Source organism: Dama dama, chromosome 21, assembly GCF_033118175.1.
Source record: "Dama dama isolate Ldn47 chromosome 21, ASM3311817v1, whole genome shotgun sequence".
Lineage (NCBI taxonomy): Eukaryota > Metazoa > Chordata > Mammalia > Artiodactyla > Cervidae > Dama > Dama dama.
Window position 1 is genome coordinate 25,531,827 of NC_083701.1, and position 22,746 is coordinate 25,554,572.

At 39.7% G+C, this 22,746-nt stretch overlaps 1 non-coding gene across 1 annotated transcript; it reads right to left on the minus strand.

Annotated features, from left to right (window-relative positions):
* Positions 1–19,100: 19,100 nt before the first annotated feature.
* Positions 19,101–19,207, minus strand: LOC133042957 (U6 spliceosomal RNA). The gene has a single exon (XR_009689651.1). It is a non-coding gene; the product is annotated as a U6 spliceosomal RNA (small nuclear RNA).
* Between the last annotated feature and the right edge of the window lie 3,539 nt (positions 19,208–22,746).

Sequence of the window (22,746 nt, forward strand, 5' to 3'; positions counted from 1 at the left end):
CTGTCCCCGGGATTCTCCAGGCAAGAATACTGAAGTGGGTTGCCATTTCCTTCTCCAAGAAATCTTCCCGACCGAGAGATTGTAACCAGGTCTCTTGCATTGCAGGCAGTCTCTTGCACATACAGACTGAACCACCAGAGAAGCCCATAAGTGTCATGCCTTATATTAATATTTGAAATGTGATTCTTACAATACCTTTGGTTTGCTAAGAATGAAATATATAAAATAAGCTTAAAACCTCAACCCAGGGGTTCTAGTCCATGAGGTCTGATGCTCCAGCATCATGATGTTTGGGGGACCTGGCACATCACATCTGACTCCACAGCTGGAGTAACTAACTATAGAGTCTTATACCTTGGACACATCCCTTCATTTTATTCACAAATGTAGAGCCTTGTTGCTATGCTTATGTGTCTTCAAGCACAAGATTATTGAAGAAAAGCATCACTAAGAGTGGCCATTAGAAAAATGAAGAAGGAATTTCTAAATGTGAAGATTGCAAGGATTTCTCCACCTGGTGATGGTTACTGGGCTGAAGGTTTGAAGATGTGATTTAATTTTGCAGGGCTGACCAAGTCAGAGTGCCTCAGTTTCTCAAAGGCTTGTTGGGTTGAATGGGTGAATAGAACTCCATCACTACTCCTGATGTTAGCAGTGTAAAAAGTGGCCTTAAGGAACTTAAAAAAACACAAAAATTGATATCATTTTAATACAAGCAGTTTCCTGAGAGTTTGGGCATTGCAACCTCTTCTTACAGAGGGAGATTTGAAATTCTTCACCCATCGATCCTTACTCCTCATATGGGCCCATGAATATTTGCAAAGAATTTGTAAGATCAAAACTGTCTGTGTGGAGTCCCCGCAAAGTAATGCTATATAGGCTCCCATACACACCAGAGGCAACCCTGCTTCAAGTACCATGTATCTAAGATTCAGATGTTGAAAGGAAAGCCATGACAGGTAGTGCTATTTTGTTGTGGAGGCGGTTGTGGTTTAATTTGCTGTTAATATACTCCATTAGCACATTTAGTTTTCAACTGCATCATCTCTCCACCCCAACCCCCAACTTCAGGCGTGTTGAGTCTATTCTTAGATAATCTTCCCTTAAAGGATAAATATTTACTAATCTATTATCCCCTATTCTGCCATGTGTGGCAATAATTTAATATGGAGCAATGCCAAAAACACTGTGGGTGGTGATAAATTTATTTGGAAGCAGTGAGATTAATGGTATCCATATGTATACAGACAAGTAGAAAAAGTTGGAGTCCATTAGTTTTAGCCTCTTTTCTTTCTAACTCATTGGTGGAGATGGGAAGGTGTTCTGGCTCTTTAAGTATAAATGTATTTCAATGTATTTTGATATCCATTTCTACAACATGATTCCGGCATGCTCAGTCAAGTCTGACCCTTTTCAACCCTGTGGACTGCATCCTGCCAGGCCTCTGTCCATAGGATTTTCCAGGCAAGAATACTGGAGTGGGTTGCCATGCCCTCCTCCAAGGGATCTTCCTGATCCAGGGATAGAACCCAGGTCTCTTCCATCTCCTGCTTTGGCAGCCGGGTTCTTTACCACTAGCACCACCTGGGAAGCCCACATCTACATCAATATCTACAAATTTTTTGTGCCAGTTTTGTAGTCTTAGTTGAATAGCTTTTTACAACTGTCAAATAAATGTGGTGTGAACAACTCGTAGGAAACTTGCATACTATGAACTAATGGCTTTAGAGAGGAAAGGGACTGAATTATTTAGAGGGATTGCCAGCATTATTGCAAAGAGAAGTATTTACTTTGACTGTCAAAGCTTGTCATTGTAGACCTAGAAAGAGGAAGAGGAATGATCTAGAAACGTCTAGAGGCATGTTGGCCACACAGCTCTGTTTTGAATCCTGAGAGATGAAAATATTTCTTCTTGACCCTTCTAAATATTCTGGGTTCTTGCCTTCATCTCAGCCTGCCTCAGACCCTGCTTTAAATAACATACTGGATAATTTGCATCATATGAGTTTTCTCTACCATACCAGTTCTCATACTTTGAATAATCTCTGCTACTTTTCATTCCTCACCTCCTCCCTTCCCCTGTTGACTTATTGTTTTTGCTTTGTGCCCTGCTACAAAGGACATTGTGAACTGGTATCAGTGGGTTTCCTTGCTTGGTGTTTAGTTGGGTTCTGCCAATGGGAGGCACCTTCTGGAGATCAGAGCATGTAAGGGGATCTTGGGTTGGGAAGATCCCATAGAGGAGGGGATGGCAACCCACTCTAATATTCTTGCCTGGAGAATCCCATGGACAGAGGAGCCTGTCGGGCTGCAGTCCATAGGGTCACAAAGAGCTGGACATGACTTCGGTGACTGAGCATATGTGTACGTGCCATACGAGGGACTGGCGAACTGTGGCCTCTGGGCCAGATCTGGTCCTCCAGCTGTGTGTGTGGTCCATCAACTGAGAATGGATTTTACATTTTAAAAATATTTTAGTTACCATTTTTTTAAAAGTCTTTATTGAATTCGTTTCAACATTGCTTCTGTTTTATGTTTTTTTGGCTGTGAGGCATGTGGGATCTTAACTGACCAGGGAATGAACCTGAACCACCTGCGTTGGAAGGCAAAGTCTTAACCACTGCACCACTAGGAAAGTCTTCCTGGTTTTTATATTTCTAAATGGTTAAAAAAGTCAAAATTTAAGATTTCATGAAACACGAAGGTGGTATGCAATTTGGATTTCAGTGTCCATGAATAAAGTCATAGTGAAATACACTACCCTCATTTGTTTCTGTTTTACCTGTGGCTGCTCTTAATGGCAGAGTCGAACAGCTGTTACAGAGGCCACAGGGCCCAGAGAGCCCCACGGACTTTCTGTCAGCCCCTTCACAGAGCAAGGTGCTCATTCCTGCGTTTCTCCATGTTGCCCTGTATTTCTCTGAACTTCTATCCCACTGATGGTTTCCATCACACAGTTGTTGAGTGTACAACAAATTCTCATTGAATTGTCATTGTGTGTTGTTCAGTCACTAAGTCTTGTCTGACTCTTTGGGACCCCATAGACTATCACACGCCAGGTCTCCCTGTTCCTCACCATCTGCTGGAGTTCACCCAAGTTCATGTCCATTGAACTGGTGATGCCATCCTCAAAGTCATCTCATTGAATTAACTGAGTCAAATGTATTACTTTAGTTTCCTGTAGAATCATGAATGCTGATTTCTTTGGCAGTCACAACGCAGCACCACAGGCCAGGGGCTCGAAAAACAGCATCTCTTTCCTCGTGGTTCTGAGGCTAGAGTTCTGAGGCAAGGCGTCAATGAGGTTGGTTTCTCAGAAGGCCTCTCTGCTGGCTTGTGGATGCTGAATTCTCTCAGTGTCCTCGCATGGCCTTTTCTCAACGTGCCAGTAGCCATGATGTCTTTGTTTCTTATGAGGATGCCGGTCACATTGGATTAGGGCCCCACACTTACAATATCATTTCACCTTAATTACCTCCCTAAAGGCTGTACATCCAAATGCAGTCACAGTGGAGGGTGAGGGCTTCCATATATGAATTTCAGGAGGACATAATTCAGTCATAATATATAACAAGGGATATGCTTCTAGGGGGGCTTCCCAGGTAGCACTAGTGGTAAAGAATCTGCCTGCCAATGCAGGAGATGCAAGAGATGTGGCTTCAGTCTTTGGCTGGGGAAGACCCTCTGGGGTAGGAAGTGGCAACCCGCTCCAGTATTCTTGCCTGGAGAATCCCATGGACAGAGGAGCCTGGTGGTCTACAGTTCACGGGGTCGCAAAGATTCAGACACAACTGAGCACACACTTTCAGGATGCACCCTTTAAAATCAGACTATGATATCCTGGAGTAGAAAGGGGTGACAAAGCATAATGCTCATGCTTTTATTGTCAGATTGGGCCACACTAGTTTGAGCTTTAATACTTGATTCTCTCTATTATTATTACTGACTCTAACCACATCGAGTCTTATTGACTGACTGTGTTTGCTTTTCTCAGTTCTCATCTCCAGACTGCAAGGGTTTTACATTTTTGGAGACAAGTCACATAAAAGAACAAAGTACAACACTGGAGACCTTGAAGGGAAAGCAGAAAAAACAAAACAAAACAAAAAGACTGTGTGAAGTAGAAGAGCATTTTCAGTACCTTCTAAAGTCATTAGAACATTCTGCCCTAACCTCAAGTGGGAGTGAGAAGCAGAGAACATTGAAGATAAACAAACACGCTGTCATCCTGTCTCTGCCAAGCATTGCCTCTGTTGGCGTTGTCTCCTTTTGATGGGACGGTGATTGGAGGCTGTTAATAATCACCACTGCCTACATTTAGGACTGGTCTTCTGGGCTGTATTAGGTTCAGCAAATGCTTTGTCTAAGTAAGTGTGTCCTACGTAGGGGGCGAACGTGGTGTCTGACTTGTTACAGCAAATTTTGAAATTATATAATTTTCTGAAGGGTAATTACTTAAGATGTTACAGAAAATTTGGAACTGATATACTTTTATAAAGAATAATTTTTTAAGATGGGGAAAAGTAGAATTATTTTTAAATGTAAAAGTGAAAAAAATTGGCCTTATCTAAAGAACATATGGAAGAACACATTTCTGAATCGCATCCTGCTAAAAAAAAATCCTTCTCCGGTCTCAGTTTTCTACCCCCCACTGTTACGCCAGTTCCAGTTCCAAATATGTAAATGGCGCCAATAAGGTGTCCGAGGGTGTGGTTGTTCTACCAAAATCACACAGAGGGAGATTTCTTATCCTTGTCAACTTCTGATTTCTTCTGGTTCTAGATCTGTCCTGTTAAGCCAATCAAGTTACTCTTTGCTTGACTTGATGGCAGTGAACATGGATAGAACTAAGTGTGTGTTTGTGTGTGTGTGTGTGTGTGTGTGTGTGTGCGCGTGTGCGCGCACGCCCATGCATAATCTGTGTTTCTGTGGTATTGACATAGCTAAAGAGGTGTGTTCTATTTGGAAGAAAGCATCAAATAGGTTAAGCAAAGTTTCTTTTTTTTAAGTCTGTTATTGAATCTGTTACAATATTGCTTCTGTTGTTTATGTTTGGGTTTTGTTATGTTTGGTTTTGGTCAGAGGCGTGGGGGATCTTAGCTCCCCGACCAGGGAACAAACCTGTACCCTCTGCATTGGAAGGCAAAGTCCTAACCACTGGACTGTCCAGGAATTCCCTAAGTAAAGTTTCTGAGAGTGTCAAGATAGTATTTGATAGGTTACTTGGAAGACTAGATTTAAGCAGGTTTTGTGCTGAAATGATAAAAGCACAGTAGAACTGTGTCCCAGCTGGGTGACCTTGGAGTAAACGGCTAGCTTTTCTAGTTATCTAATCCGGACACACTAGGATAATTGTTTATATCACAGAGTTCATTTCTACAACTTTGAATTTTGCAACAGGAGTGGCAAAAATAGTGAAAACAGCTCAAGAAAAATAACATTTATCCTTAATTAGTGCAAAATGAAAAATTTACACAAAGCAATGCAAAAATGATTGCAAAAAGTGATTTTTTTGGCGAATAGTTCCATATAATTTATCTTATGCACAGATTTGGGTAACCGCCTTTTAACTGGAATGTAACACTGTATCATCATCACTCAGAAACTCCTGAGGATGGTTTTGAATGTTGAATAATTGTAACAGCTAGTAAACTTGCATATTTTCTTTAAGAAGGATGATTTTTTATGATTTTTATGGGAAGCTCAGTTGGGCTTCCCAGGTGGCGCTAGTGGTAAAGAATCTGCCTGCCAAGGCAGGAGATGTAAGAGACGTGGATTCAATCCCTGCTTTGGGAAGATCCCCTGGAGTTGGAAATAGCAACCTGCTCCAGTATTCTTGCCTGGAAAAGTCCCGTGGACAGAGGAAGCTGGCAGGCTACAGTCCTTGGGGTCACAAAGAGTCAGAAAGGGCTGAGTATCTGAGCACAGGGAGTTCAATTATGATAATTAAGTGGCACCTTTCTTGTTATAAGACATTTTATCATAATACCTAAGAGGACTTAAGATTTTTTTTTTTTTTTTTTTGGAAATGACAAAGAATTTGTTAAAAGTTTCTGAGCTCACTCTTTATCAAGGATAATATTCAATTTACAATGCTTGAGCAGGGGCTTCCCTGGTGGCTCAGTGGTGAAGAATCTACCTGCAATGCAGGAGACGCATGAGATGTAGTTGTGATCCCTTTGTCAGGAAGATCCCCTGGAGGAGAAAATGGCAACCCACTCCAGTATTCTTGCCTGAAGAATCCCCATGGACAGAGGAGCCTGGCGGGCTATGGTCCATTGGGTCACAAAGAGCTGGACACAACTGCGTGACTGAGCACACATGCATGCATTCTAGAACAGACTCTGAAGGTTAAGGACATGTTTTGATACAACTAGGGAATTAGATTCAAACCTCATTTCTTTGCTCACACACCAGCATCCTCTTCTGGGTGTCCTGTGTGGTCACATCTGTGCTGATGGGACATGTCTTTGACCTCAGGGCTAAAATCTTCTGTCATATGGTTCTTAATCTTTAGTAACCCAAGCTAACCTGCATAGGTTAGAAATTATTTCTCTCCTAAGTTATTTTGTTCTTCCCCAAACATTTACTGGGTACATACTCTCTCGTGAGCACAGAACATGGTACCTGGACATAGCTGGACCCCTGCCCTCATGGAGGTTCAAACTCAGTAGGAGTGGAAACCAGGGGATAAGCAATTATAATACCAAAGGAGGGGTGTGTGGTTTAGGGATGTCCAAGCTGATAAGGAGGTACTAGGAAGAGTAGCTAACCTGAGCCTGCAGAGAGTCTTGAAAGGCTTCATGATAAAATGACATTTATGGAGAGTTACAAAAGTCCGAGAAAGTTATCTAGGTAAAAGGAAAGGACAGAAAAAAAGTGAAGGTGAGGCAGAAACGAAGGCACACAGGTGGTATGAAGGCAAACCAGAGGGGACAACGGCAACAGGAGAGCTGGAGAGGAGCTCTGCCCGAGTCTGAACTGAGGGCACCATGTTCCCTTGCTTGCAATGACAAGGAGCCATCTTCCCACAGACTCGTGACGACTTTGCAATACCACTCAGCCCAAGCACACTGCACAGAGTGGGACCCTGGTCCTTGTCATGTTAGCAGGAATCTGCTGAGGCTCAGCCAGCACAGAGTGGGGCCCCTGATTCTAGAATGTTCCTGCTTTTGCTGTGACTATGCAGCTGTCTCTCTTGTTTTCTTTCCGCTTTGGTTTGATTCCTTTGGACTTAAAGGAAACCTCCAAAATGAGTTTGCGTTTGTAAAAACTATATTCATTTCTGTGTTGTTGTTTTTTTTTCCCCAAATGTTTTATATTCCTGTTTCTGCTTTAAGACAAATTCAAATTCAGACAAACAAAATACCAAGAACCAGTTTACTTTTTCATTTAATGTAGAAAAGCTATACAAAGTGACATGGATACTAAGATATTCACATAGGCATTTCAAAATATAACATGGGAAAGTGTAGACTGCTTCAAAAGAGAATATGTGTTTCTAGAGGAACAACAAAAATGATGAACTAAAACCACTCCCTGGACATAGATTTTATAACCCACCTAAAGGATATTAACTCTGACACCAGTCAGCTATAATAAAGGACTAATTTTATTACAGCCTTTGAAAAGAATCCTACATCCCAAGTGATTATACAACAGCTGTAAAGTTTTGATGTGAGCTCTCTCTAACATAGAGGGTTTTTCCTTATTTCTCATCTGTCTTGTTATGGCTATAGCTTTGACCTTCTTTATGTCACTCATCCAGAGAATACATTAACTCTGTCTTGAAGCTCCTACCTCAGAGTATTTGAAGAAACTACTTGAGTTAAATGTTACCAGAGGGGTTAAATGCTTACGTTACCCTTTGAAAACAAAGATTTCAAAAGGGCATATCTATATACTTCCAGCTACTGTTTTGTTAACATTTGTTCAATTTAATGGCTCTCTTCTTTGAGAGTCCATGATGGGGAAACATGAATTGGCATTCTGTCCAGCAGACCAAGGAAGGACCAAATCTGAGCTGTCCCCTGAACTTATCAAAGCAAATGTTTTCACCTTGTTGTAGGGAGTTCTGTGTGCTACATTCAGCCAGCAACTGCTTGGATTAAGTGCTCGTGGTTTGAAATTGGCTCCATTTCCTATGAATAAAGCCGTGTCCTAGAAAGGCCATTGAGCTTCTCTTTACTAAGTCTTCTCCTCATCTTGTATTGAATGCATATTAAATGCATGGAAAGGAAGGTAACATCTACACAGTATCAAATATGCAATAAATTCAGTAAATTTGATCAAAAGGTTAACTCTGATTTTCTTTAAATTATATATTAAATGATTTCTTTTGAAATAAAAATATTTCAATGGCTGAATGTCTCACCTTAAAACTGTCTCATAGTGTCTCTTTAGATGACTTAGATGATGTCTATATGTTAAAAATAAAGGTAAGAATTGCCAATAAATTTGACCAGAAAGTCAGGGAAGACCATCTAGTTCTAGTCTGAGTTGGCCATCAGAGGTGAGGACCAGCATTGGCCGTCCATGTCAATTAAGTTAATCAAAGACATTCCAAATCACAATTTATATAGGCTGCCGGTAAAACAGGCCGACTAGTCAATAATTCTCTCTAGATTGATTCAACCTCGGTGATATCTTTTATTGTCAAATGTTTTATTTCTATCTACTTTTGAGGAAAAAAAATTCTGAATCTTTTTTTTTTTTTTGGTTTGGTGAATTTAGTCTATTACATGGGAATGATTTCTCTCGAGAGAAGTATATGAAATTACAGGTAGATAAGTGGAAATAAAATGATTATGACTTATCTGTGGTTGGTATTTTCCCAAAGTGGAATTCATTTAAATTAATTCACCATTCAAGAAGGAAATTGTCTTGAGTCAATGGAAGATAACTCCAGCTACCGTCACACAGAGCAACAAGTTTCCAGGTTTAAGATGAGAAGAGAAACAGGTTGTTTGTACTAGTTCCCATTCTTGTTACAACTGTCGTTATGAGAATGGATTCATGTTTGTACTAGTTCCCATTCTTGTTACAACTGTCGTTATGAGAATGGATTCACGTTTGTACTAGTTCCCATTCTTGTTACAACTGTCGTTATGAGAATGGATCACGTTTGTACTAGTTCCCATTCTTGTTACAACTGTCGTTATGAGAATGGATTACGTTTGTACTAGTTCTCATTCTTGTTACAACTGTCGTTATGAGAATGGATTCACGTTGTGCCATTTTCTGTTCCTTTGCTTTTTTTTCTTGTCACAAGAATAAGACATGAGAATCTCAATGGCTAGTGTTATCTGTGAAAGGCAGTAAACTATTCTGCCTTCACCTTTTATGCAGTCTTCTTTTGATGGACTCACTATTCTGTCTCTTTCTCCTAAGTTACCAATGGTGCTAAAAGAAAAGGCGAGAAATGGCTGCCTAATCAAATGAAGAACATTAGAAAGGTCAGAGCTGGAGTCTCGGCCACTGGCTTTCACAGCATGGATGAAACACATTTTTAAAGAAGAACGTATTCTTGTGACAAAGATTGCCATAAGAATAGAATCTATTCATGTGACAATGATTGTGATAGGAATGAAAACAGTGCACACTTCTCTTTCTCTTTATAATCATAGTCAAGTAACTTCCTGTGGGGCCCACTCGGGAGCTGAACTTGAGAATTCTGAAACTGGAGGAGAAAAATCAAAGGAAGAGTGAAGCATAATGAAAGAAGAATCAACATTTAGGTGACCACCCAAGGTAGAGACAAGTCTCAATTACAGAATGTGGGTGGTTTGAAGTAAAGGTCTGGTAAAATTGGTCTGCAGATAAACCACATAGAGTTAAACAGGAATCCTATTTCTATACTTACATTGCTTTTGAAATATCTAACTGTGAACCTTTAATTATGTAAATAACAAAACTGATTTCTAAGTACATGTAAACTTGTAACTAGGTCATTCAAAGAACACAAATATTGATTATTTTTTTTCTGTGACAACAGATGACAAATTACTCATTATTATTATTATTATTTTCTGAGTCTAGCACAGACTCCTAAGCTGAAGCTTGTAGGGCACTCAAATCCCTGTTGAATTAAACTGAGTTAAGAAAAATTGTTAAGAAGTAGTAGTGGACAGCAGTAGCCCTCCCAAGTTTAAAGTGAATTTAAGTGATATTGCAATACGTATGATATTTAAGATATTGGTATCAAAGTAATAATTTAATCAGGAAACCAAGTGATATCTCAAGAGTGCTATGCCTTTATTGAGAAACAAAAACAAGCAATAAAATAAAAAACCTTTGCACTAGCACTCTAACTTAATAATTCACATACTTAGATATTAACCATGTACCTAATGTTTACAACCTAGGGCTTCCCTGGTAGCTCAGTTGGTAAAGAATCTGCCTGCAATGCAGGAGACCCTGGTTTGATTCCTGGGTTGGGAAGATCTACTGGAGAAGGGATAGGCTACCCACTCCAGGATTCTGGCCTGGAAAATTCCATGGACTGTATAGTCCACAGGGTCTCAAAGAGTTGGATACAACTGAGTGACTTTCACTTCATTTTTCACTTAATATTTACAATCAGATGTGTGGTCCTAGCCTCTGCAGTCCTACTTCTCTCCAGTAACTCTTTGACAATGCACTGTCCATTTGTCTGAAGTTTGTAACAACAACAACAATAAAAAAAAAAAAAGAGAAAGAAGTAGAGTCATGTATATTTATACTTGTGCTTATGATTTTTTAAATTGAGATGTAATTGAATATAACATTATGTTAGTTTCAGGTATACGGCGTAGCGATTGGATATTTGTATATATTGTGAAATGATCACCACAGTAAATCTGCTTGGCATTTGTCACTATACATAGTTACAAAATTTTTTTTCTTGTGCTCAGAATTTTTGACATCGATTCTCTTAGCAATTTTCATATATGTACTACAGTACTATTACATACAGTCATCATGCTCTACATTACACTCCCAGGACTTATTTACTTCATAATTGGAAGTTTACAGCTTTTGACTCCCCTTACCTGTTTTGCTCACCCCTCATCCCTCACCTTGGGCAACTACCAAGATATTCTCTCTATTTTGAATTTAGGTAGTTTTTGTTTTAGATTCCACATATAAGTGAGATCATATGGTGTTTGTCTTTCTCCATCTGACTTATTTCACTGAGCACAGTGCCCTCCAGGGCCATCCATGCCATTGCAAATGGCATATTTATGATTTTTTATTAGTCTTATACATATTGGGAAGGGATAATCAATAACAGACTGACTTCTAGACTTCAAAAGACAAGGATTTGATTGATTAAGATTTTTTGTGTGGTTTTATATGAGTATTTTGAACAAAGAGCAGCAGATTTATCATCCACAACTTGAGACCACTAAGTTTACTTATCCCAGACAATGTGGGTTGCTTTTCCATTTTCAGGAATATCCTCAAAGATCAAGGCTGAATCTTAGCTTTAAGCATAAACATTAGTTCCAAAATTGTTGTCCATATGCTATATTGGTATTTACATTGCGTGATGTTATATAACAAAAGAAGCAAGCCCTGCAAGTTCTGGAATACACAGACTTGGAAAAGAACGGTAAAGTTCAGTGCAAACTCCTACATGTATTATACTTTTAAGTTTGCCATCACAAGATGAATAAACAGGAAAATTCCTTGGCTGGAATTTAGACTGTTAGCTCCTTGAAGGAAGGGACAATACTTTGTCTTTTTAAGCTGTTAAACATTTTATTTATGTATAGTTGGTATATAATGTGCAGTGGCGCTAGTGGTAAGGAACCCACCTACTAATGCAGGGGGACATAAGAGATGCTAGTTTGATCCCTGGGTCTGGATGATCCCCTGGAGGAGGATCATGGCAACCCACTCCAATTTTCTTGCCTGTAGAATCCCATGGACAGAGGAGCCTAACAGTTTACAGTCCATGGGGTCACAAGAGTCAGACACAACCGAGCACCTACCAACAGCTACCAGCTATTCACCCAGAGGTGCTCAAAACCAGAAAAGTCTAATATGTGCTTTCATTTATCTTTGAAATCTTTCTACTCTATAAGAGAGAAGCATTTTTCTCTCTTAGCCTTCTTAAGTGTTGCAAAGAGCATTTATATTCTTAATTGATGTTCTTAAGGCATGTCAGTTTTTGTCTTTGTCATTTAGAAACCATGATTCTCAAATAAGTTTGGGTACATCAGCTGCCTAAGGGGGTGGCCCTGGGTTTGAGGCAGAAGCAGGAGCACCCATAACATCTTGAGAGTAAACAAAAAGCAAAACGACATGAAAGAGATTTCGATACGATCTGGAATTCCTTGAGGAGGCCAAGTCCCATTCAATACCTTTAAAGCCAGTATGAATGCTTAGAGATTGTGACTTTTTAGTACGTGACCATTTGTTTTAACCTTCTACCTTATTTTTTAAATTTAAATATTCAAATTAACCTTTATTTTTCCACAGTCTTAGAGATTGTCCTTGAAACATAATGTCAAAGAATCTGGCTTATGGGGTAGCATTTTAGCACAATAATTTTCACTTTCACATTTTAGCACAATAATCTTCATCTTATTATGAAAATGTAAAGTCATTTTACAAATTTAATCTGATGAAAAATTTAAAAACTTTTAGAGTCAAGAACACATTAGGTGTAGTCATGGAGGAGGAGCCAGTGATTGAGGGAAGAAAGACACCATCCTCCTCCTCTCATGGACACAGTTTTGAGAAATTTAGAACCAGATGTTAATTTATGGGCCTACTCTACCTTTTCAGACTGGGTGAACATTAATCAGAAACTCTTCAGAACAAAACAGGAAAAGATATTTTTCTATCGTCTTATCTCTCTTCAATTCAGCAAAATAATTGACTTAAGTATCATTTTTACCACAGTGTGGCTGGGAGGTGAAACACTTTTAATTTCAGACAATCTTGATTTTTCAGGGACCCATAGCATCCTTTATTAAGCTTGGTCCAAATGGAGAAACTCAACTGATGAAATCCCTGGTAACTGGGCAAATAGCCTCTGCTTATATATGGTCAATGGTATGGAATTATTTACTTTTCAAGGAAATCCATTTTACTTTGCAATAATTCTTTTTTAAAATATTTATTCTTATTTATTTCGCTGTGCTGATCTTAGTTGCAGCATGCAAGGTCTTCCATCTTCATTGTGGCATGCAAGATCTCGAGTTGCAGCATGCAATCTCTTAGTTGCGGCACGTGGGGTCTAGCTCTCCAACCAGGGATCAAGCCAGGTTCCCTGCATGGGAAGGTGGAGTCTTAACCACTGGGTCACCAGAGAAGTCCCTTATTTTTGAATAATTGTTACTGATAGAACATTCTTTCTGATCAAACACAAACTGCTTCCCTAGAATTTCCAACCCTTACATTTGTTTCCACTTTCTAGAACTTCACATTAAATTTCACATGGAGAACATTCATATGTATGGCATGCTGAGTTTCAAAATCAAACGTTCTAAGCTTCTTCAGCTACTCCTTACAGGTAATGGTTGTGAGACTTCTCTTTTTTGACTCTTTTTGAATGCTCTCTAGATTGCCAATGTCTTCCTAAGGTACACTGGATAGAACTAAACGTATGTATCAAAATGTCATCTGAATAACAAAGAGTATGACGGTTCTTTCACCTCCTTTAATCTGAAAACTGTGCTTCTTATGATATAGCCTAGAATATCTCTCTTTTTAGCACTTGCTAAATAAGCTCAAAAGAATCTAAAAATCCAAGTGTTTCCCACCAAGAACTTCTGACACATCAACGCCTCTTCCTTCTTCTGTACTAGTGCAAGCACTTGAAGGGAAAAATAGCTATTTAAGGACATTGTTCATATTTTTCTAGGGTGATAAAATCAAGGTGTTTTGGGATTAGATACAACTTTAGAAGTCATCTAATACAATCTTTAAACTTCACAAAAGTTTGAAAGTCTGGAGAAAATAAGTGCATTGAGCAAAGAACATGTGACTATGTGTTGAGGTAGGACTAGGTCCTCAATCTTTGGTTTCGCTGAAAAGAGAAATATTGTCTAATACCTCCTTGACTAAGACAGAAAAGGAATAGTCTATTGACCTTTAGTAAAGCAGACTGGTTGAGCCCACAGGTTGATATTAACCATTATTATTTTTGAATGAATGTAAGTAAGTTATATCCAGCTAGAGATGTGCATGGCAAAAGGCAACTTGATTATTTCTTTAACATCAAAGTGTAGAATTATTTTACCATCTTCTAAATGCTCGGCCCCTGGCCACTTTGGGGTCTCCAAATGATTATGCTACTCTCTCTCTCTTTTTTTCTTTTTACTTCTTTCAAGCAGTGCAAGGACAGAGTAGCAGAAAAAGATGCAGTAGACCAGGAACAGGAAACCGCAGAAGAGAAACTGTTTCTTTATCTTGCTCTCTGGCAGTTACTCCTCTTATAACAGTGAGAGCGGGCAGGAGGTGCGTTTCTGTCAGATAAGCAGCAAGACGGGCTTTCGTGGGGTTGGGGATAAACTCCCTGAACATTTAGAATTCACTTTCAGGAGAAAGAAAATTTCAGGATTACTGAGAGAAGTATAGAATTGTGCCCCAAGTTAGCTGTTAATAGTGGGAGGCAGAAAAGTATAACACAGTTGATCAAAAGTCTGTCTGCATAACCCAACTGCCTGTGAAAATGAAGATATTCAGATACTAATTCCACGGGTGTGGAGCGCTTCCAGTGCTTTCAAGAAATGCTCCCCAAGACACAGTGGTGTAAAGTCAAGGATAATAATCACTGGTGAGAGGTGGAGGGCTTGGGCTGTGCAGTTAGCCTGCTCGTTTGCATCAAAGTTGATCTCTTACTATATGTCTTTGCACAACCCCTCTAAGCTCCATCTCCTGGATTTAAGTTGGAAATAATATTGGGAACAATATTATTATTATGAAACAACTTTAGAAACCTGTGTAAGTGAAATAAAATCATACTTCTAAAGGACTTAGTACAGTGTCACACCAGGTACCCTGTAAGTCTTCCATGCATAGTGATAATCCTGGGTATTTAGAAGTTTCTCTAAATGCTATCTTTATAAATATGATAATATTTAGATTATACATAGAAATATTATGATCTAAATGAGGGTGAGATAGTTGGATGGTATCACCGACTTAGTGGACAATTGAGTTTGAGCAAACTCAGGGAGATAGTGAAGGACGGGGAATCCTGGCATGCTGCAGTCCATGGGGTTGCAAAGAGCCAGACACGACTTAGCGACTCAACAACAACCACAGCAGCTATATATATATATGTAAATATATATACCTCCACACATGCATATATAAAGATATATATTAAATATTTTTGGGCTTCCCTCGTAGCTCAGTCAGTAAAGAATCTGCCTGCAGTGCAGGAGACCCAGGTTTGATCCCTGGGTCGGGAAGATCCCCCGGAAAAGGAAATGGCAACCCACTCCAGTATTCTTGCCTGGAAAATCCCATGGGTCGAGGAGCCTGGCAGGCTATATAGTCCATGGGGTTGCAAGAGTTGGACACGACTTAATGACTAAACCACTGCCATATTAAATATTAGGGCTTTCCTAGTGGCTCGGACAGTAAAGAATCTGCCTCCAATGCAAGAGCCAAGGGTTTGATCCATGGGTCAGAAGGATCCCCTGGAGAAACGAATGGCAACTCACTCTAGTATTCTTGCCTGGAGAATTCCATGGACAGAGGAGCCTGGCAGGCTATAGTCCATGGGGTCACAAAGAGTAAGACACAACTGAGCAACTAACACTTTTATATTAAATATTAGATATATAACATCTAAATAGTATCATATATATCTGATTTTAAAGTAGTATCATATATATTCATACATAAATTATATACGTACACATCTGGAATGTGGGCAGTAAAGTGTGGGACTCAGCTGAGAGAGGCTGGATTTTATGGGCAGGCAAACAGGATGTAGTATCTCAGAGCAGCAGAAAGGGCTGAAGTAAACTCCTTGTTGTTAAAGAATAGTCTGGAATACTGAGTAAACTATTGGAATACTGTGTAAACTATTAAAAGGAGATCAAGTATTCCAGGAGGTTAATATACACCAAACACTTGCTGTGTCTCTTTATTTTATTTAATACTCCAACCCAATTTATGAAGTTGGTACTAATTTTATTCCATTTTCAAACAGGGCAGTCAGGCCTTGGACTAGTTACATCCTTGTGAGATTAGACGGCTAGCAAGCGGTGGAGTCTTTCAAACACATCGGGTCATTGTCTTTTAGATCAGGAAGTTACAGTTGAAGACCTCCTGTCACCTAGTGTTGATGTACCCACATTACAGGCTTTGTTTATTTGAGAACTGAAGAATTTTACATGGTCAAAGTAAAGCCTGATGTTGTAAGGAACAACATTGCTTAAGAACCTGGATTGTTAGGTCCATGAATCGAGATATGGTTAGATAGCATCACCGACTCAATGGACATGAATTTGAGCAAACTTCAGGAGACAGTGGAGGACAGAGAAGCCTGGCGTGCTGCAGTCCATGGGGTCTGAGTCAGACACGACTTAGCGGCTGAACAACAACAGAAGACATTTCACATGCAAAGTTTTAGAGGAAACTTAAGATTCTGAAGGGAAAGTAACAATACTTGTCACCGCACCAACCAACACATGTGACCAGAAGCTATCATGCTGTTTAGTCTTCAGAAAAACTGAGGTTGGCACTTTATCAGGTGTGCAATCATGGATGAATTTTTTAGCCTCTGGGAAGTGAGCTTTATTTCCTCTTATGCATAATTGTGATAAAGTTTCACAGTTTTCAAATTTTGTAATGCATTAGAAATAATACATATTCAAAATATCTAGCACAGTTCTTGGCACATGTGAGAGGCTCAGTGCGTAATAATGTACTTGCTTCATGTGTACATTTAACTTACCTAAAAGCAACTATGGAGAGAGAAGAGGGGAGAGGAGGAAGTAGGGGGGAGGGGCAGGGAGGGGGGGCAGGAGGAGGAGGGAAAGAAAAGCTTAGACTGAAAGCAGAGAGAGAGAGGAAGTTAATAATGGTTGCTTAAGTGTCTACTCCTAGACACTACAAGTGCAATTTAAGTGGCTTTATGGGAGTCATTTTGGCTTAATTTCATTCTTACACATTGTCTTAAAAAAGTGAAAAGTGAAATGCACTTCACTGAATTAGTGGTAATAAAAATATTAAAATAATAGTATAATAACACGACAACAGGTAACGACATAATAAATGTGTTTCTATTTTAAAAGTATTAATGAGGACTCAATGAGACTGAGATGTAGAATGTCTGGCCAGCAAGTGATGTTCTGAAATGTGAATTCTCTTCTCCATTGTTGCAGACACATCCCCTTCAAATTCCTAAAGTGTCACTCACTTGTCAGAACCTTCCAACAGGCCACCGAATTATGATTTATATATCATAGATTTTCCCCACCCCCACATTTTGTTGTTCAGTCTCCGAGCTGTGTCCGACTTTTTGTGGCCCCACGGACTGCAGCAGCCCAGGCTTCCCTGTCCTTTACCATCTCCTGGAGCTTGCAAAACATGTTTGTTAAGTTGGTGATGCCATTCAACCATCTTGTCCTCTGCCGTTCCCTTCTCCTACTGCCTTCTATCTTTCCCAGCATCAGGTGCTTTTCCAGTGAGTTGGCTCTTTGCATCAGGTAGCCAAAGTACTGGAGCTTCAGCCTCAGCATTAGTCCCTCCAATGAATATTTAGGACTGACTTCCTTTAGGATTCACTGTTTGGATCTCCTTGCAGTCCAAGGGACTCTCAAGAGTCTTCTCTAACACCACAGTTCAAAAGCACCAATTCTTCGGCGCTCAGCTTTCTTTATAGTTCAGCTCTCACATCCATACATGACTGCTGGAAGAACCATAGCTTTGACTATAGAATGTTGAGAATTTCTGTGAAATGATTTGATTATCTGCTTTCACAGATCACTAAGACAGAATTATTTTCTTAGTGATTATGAACTTAGTTTTGGAGGCAGAGGAGATTTTTAACTTATATTGAAATATGAGAACATTTAACTTACATCTTTTAATTTACTTCAATTCCAAAATTAGTCATAATCTATTATTGTTCTGGTCTGCCTGTGATATCTAAGTCTGTCTTTCACTCCCTAAATGTTTGTCATCTAAGTTTGTTGCAGTTTTAGGGTTTTTTGGGGGGGGGGTGGTTAACAATTAGATTTTTTAAAATTAATTTATTTTTTATTGAAGGATAACTGCTTTACATAATTTTGTTGCTTTCTGTCAAACCTCAACCATGAATCAGCCGTGGGTATACATACATCCCCTCCCTTGTGAGCCTCCCTCCCATCTCCCTCCCCATCCCACCCCTCTAGGTTGATACAGAGCCCCTGTTTGAGTTTCCTGAGCCAGACAGCAAATTCCCGTTGGCTATCTATTTTACATGTGGTAATGTAAGTTTCCATGTTAGTCTTTCCATACATCTCACCCTCTCCTCCCGTCTCTCCATGTCCATAAGTCTATTCTCTATGTCTGTTTCTCCAGTGTTGCCCTGTAAATAAATTCTTCAGTACCATTTTTCTAGATTCCATATATGTACGTTAGAATACAATATTTATCTTTCTCTTTCTGACTTACTTCATGCTGTATAATAGGTTCAAGGTTCATCCACCTCATTAGAACTGACTCAAATATGTTCATTTTTATAGCTGAGTAACATTCCATTGCATATATGTACCACAACTTCTTTATCTATTCATTTGTCAATGGACATCTAGGTTGCTTCCATGTTCTAGCTATTGTAAATAGTGCTGCAATGAACAATGGGATACATATGTCTTTTTCAATTTTAGTTTCCTCAGGATATATGCCTAGGAGTGGGACTGCTGGGTCATATGGTGGTTTTATTCCTAGTTTTTAAAGGAACTTCCATATTGTCTTCCATAGTGGCTGTATCAATTTACATTCCTACCAACAGTGCAAGAGTGTCTCCTTTTCTCCACACCCACTTCAGCATTTATTGTTTGTAGACTTTTTGATGATGGCCATTCTGACCAGTGTGAGGTGATATCTCATTGTAGTTTTGATTTGCATTTCTCTAATAATGAGCGATGTTGAGCATCTTTTCAGAAAATATGGAATGCTTCACAAATTTGCATGTCATCCCTGCACAGGGGCCATGCTAATCTTCTCTCTATTGTTCCAATTTTAGTATATGTGCTGCAGAAGCAAGCACAAGTTTGTTACAGTAACTGTTTTTGTTACTGATGTTTTATAGTAAAGTATAAAGGGAAAAGCAATGATAGTGTTGCCACAGTTTCAGAAACATAGTGGAGCCACCCCAGAACTTTGTCTCTCTTCTCCCTTCCCCAGGATTAAGGCTTTGGAACTTTACTAATTGTTAAAGTCATAATTATCCTCCTCCTCTCCCCTTTCTTCTCTTTCTTCTTCCATTCCTGTAGTGACATTTTGGGTGGTCAGATCTGAGAGCTCTATCTTGGGTTATATGAGAGCGAATGAGAATGGTCAAATGGACCATGGAGTAAAGACCAGGGGTTAAAGAGATGCCCCAAGTGTCATCTTGAAAGGTCAAGGATGGCAGGTGCCTCCATGAAGGTTGCTGTGACTTAACAGCAGACAGAGTTCAGGCACAGGTCAGCAAAGCTATGGGGAGATCCATATTCATGGCTACCTTGATCCATTCAAAAACAATTCCCTTAAGTCTTCTCCCCACAACTGGTGCTTTTGAATCATTAGGGGAACTAACAGCCCCTCAATACACGTCTGTCTGTCAAGGATGATAATATAAACAGGCTAATGATTCATTGGGTGGGCTGGGAAGAGAGCTTTATTGGTCCAGAATCATTTTTCTCTCTGATCCTATCACGTTTCTTATTGTCCTGTAGCCCCTCCAATTTTGCTAGGTCCCAGGATTCCTGCAGGTTTCCCAGGTGGCACAAGTGGTAAAGAATCTGCCGGCCAACAAAGGAGATGCAAGAAACCCGAGTTCCATTCCTGAGTTGGGAAAACCCCCTGCAGAAGGATGTGGCAATCCACTCCAGTATTCTTGCCTGGGAAATTCCATGGACAGAGGAGCCTGGTGGGCTACCGTCCATGGGGGTCACAGACAGATGCGACTGAGCACACACATAGGATTCCTGCTCATGGTTTGGGTGGCCCTGTGCTCTAAACCTCCTCCTGGTGGCATGACCCAGGGACTCTGCTGTCCTTTGTCTCCTCCTTCCAGCTGCCCCTTGCACTTGGATTTGTGCGTTCTCCCGTAGCCTGCTGGTGGGAAAGGACAGTCTCCTCAACTCGCTGCTTCCTTCCTGATGCTGAGGATAGGCACCCTAGCCATGTGAGCTCTTAGGTTTTTGTTGCAAACACCATGGAGAACTTACACAATATTACAAAAATAAAAACTATGAGTATGATACTAAGGTAATGGAACTCTATAAAATATTTGCCTACTGGACTGCTCCTACCCTTGTACAAGCATCTATATTGTATGTCCTATCTTCTTCAAAACAAGGCCTAATTTCAAGAAGATTCAAAGAGACTCATATGTGCCCATTTCTCCTAATTTGTCTCTGAAATGGGAAAGATTAGGGTGCTGCCTTTGTTTATTGTGGCCCTGACTTAGTTTTAATTACACTGCCCCAGTATTTTGCAGCATGTTCCCTAATTTGAGGTTGTGTGATGTTTCCTTGTGATTAAAATCAGGGTATGCATTTTTAGCAGGAATAGCATATAAATGATATTGTCCTTTAGAAGGTAGATCATATTACTATACCCTACCAATTACTGGGCTTCCCAGGTGGCTCAGAGGTAAAGAATTTACCTGCCAATGCAGGAGATGCAGGTTCTATCTCTGAGTCAGGAAACTTCCCTAGAGGAGGGCAGGACAACCACTCCAATATTCTTGCCTGGAGAATCCCATGGACAGAGGAGCCTGGCAGGCTATGGTCCATGGGGTCAGAAAAGAGTCAGACATGACTTAGCAACTAAATACCACCACCAGTTACTAGTGGTAATGTTCACTTTTGTCATTTATTTAAGATGACATCTGCCAGGTTACTCTGTAATTGGTAAGTACCTTATACAAAGATACCTTGGAATCTCACCTCTTCAAATGTTCAATTTTATGTGTTTTATTATGTGTGTATATATATACTATTTTAGCAAAATGGTGAATGCATATAACTTATGAGTAACTTATCTATACACACATAGTGCTCAAATGCTCATTTTTTTTTTTTTTATTGATAGCACTTTCTGGCCAAATTTGTTTCAGAAACCACTGTTCTATTTCCTTTCCTTCCTTAGGCTTAACAGGAGATCTCCCCATTGTTTCTTACAAGAAAATTTCGATTGCCGACTCTTTATTATAATAGTATAATTTCCCCTTATCTACATTTTATACTGTCTTGGACCTGTATGCATTTGAAATAGACTGCTTCATCTGTTTGCTAGTTTTTTTCAAATATTTTATTTGATCATCAATACTTTTGTTTTGCCACACCACGCAGCTTACGGGATCTTGTTCCCCAACCAGGGATTGGACGTGGGGTCTCAGCAATGAAAATGTAGAGTCTTAACCACTGGATCATCAGGGGAGTCCCATATTTGCTAGTTTTATTAATAAAAGCACTCTCATTTATTACCATTCCTCAGTGCCCAGTGTATTTATCTAGATTTTAGGGTTGTCAAAGTTTATCTCTTAAATGTTATATATGTCATATTCTATATATTTTTTATTAGGCTGTGTCCTCTGAAGGTAGCATCTGTGTTTGGTTTATTTCTCTACCTGCCATAATATGAACATAATACCATGCACATAAAAAGCTCTCAATTAGGCTTTGTTTATTGACTGAGTAAGCAGATAAACATCTGGTACAATGTTTGCACAGTGAGGAATCACAGTTACTTTGGTTCAATGACTGTGGCAGACACTCTTGGATGGCTAACCAAGTCACCATTTCCAACTTTTTTCTAGCCAACTTCCAGTTAGTGTTGGGCATATGACATAGTTCTAGCTAATGAAAGAGAAGGGGAAGTCTGATATGCAGTTCTGGGAAAATTTTCTGTTTTTCTCCTGTAGCCACTGAATTTGTGCTTTCTTCCAGCTCTTTGCCTCGGATGTAGAGGTGATGGCTGGGCTGCAGCAGCCATTTTAAGACCATGAAGGATAGACAAGAGAAAAGCATTGCTATTGATCTTTACATTTTTCAACTGAAGAAGCAAAACCAAGAACTATTTACTTTTGAGCATCTTGCTATATAAGAAAACAAATACAAATTGGTGTAAACCATTATATCTAGATATCTTTCTACCCATTCAGCTAAAATATTCCTGACTTACACTCTGATAGATCAGAGAAGCAAATACTGTTCTTTGATTTATTCATAAATTCTTCTCTGAGAAGGGGATGTTTCATGATCATTTTTGAGTTGGAAAACTGACCTGGGATATTTTAATTAGAAGAAATTCCCATATGCATTTCTGCTTCAGATGCTGTCTGGGTATGGGGATAAAATAAGCAATATAAGAGGAGCTTATTTCCGGGATCTGCTGGTGGAGGGGTTGTGGGATGTCAGAGATGAGGACAGTGACCTATGCCAACGTAAAACTTGAACAGCTGGCCACAGGAAGACCCAACTCATAACAGGACAGGGAAACATGGCATTTAGGTAAAGATAATGTGGCAGGCAGATCAGAAGCAGGGACATCTTAAGAAAGAAAGGGGAAACCTGCCAAAACCATTGGGGATGTTAT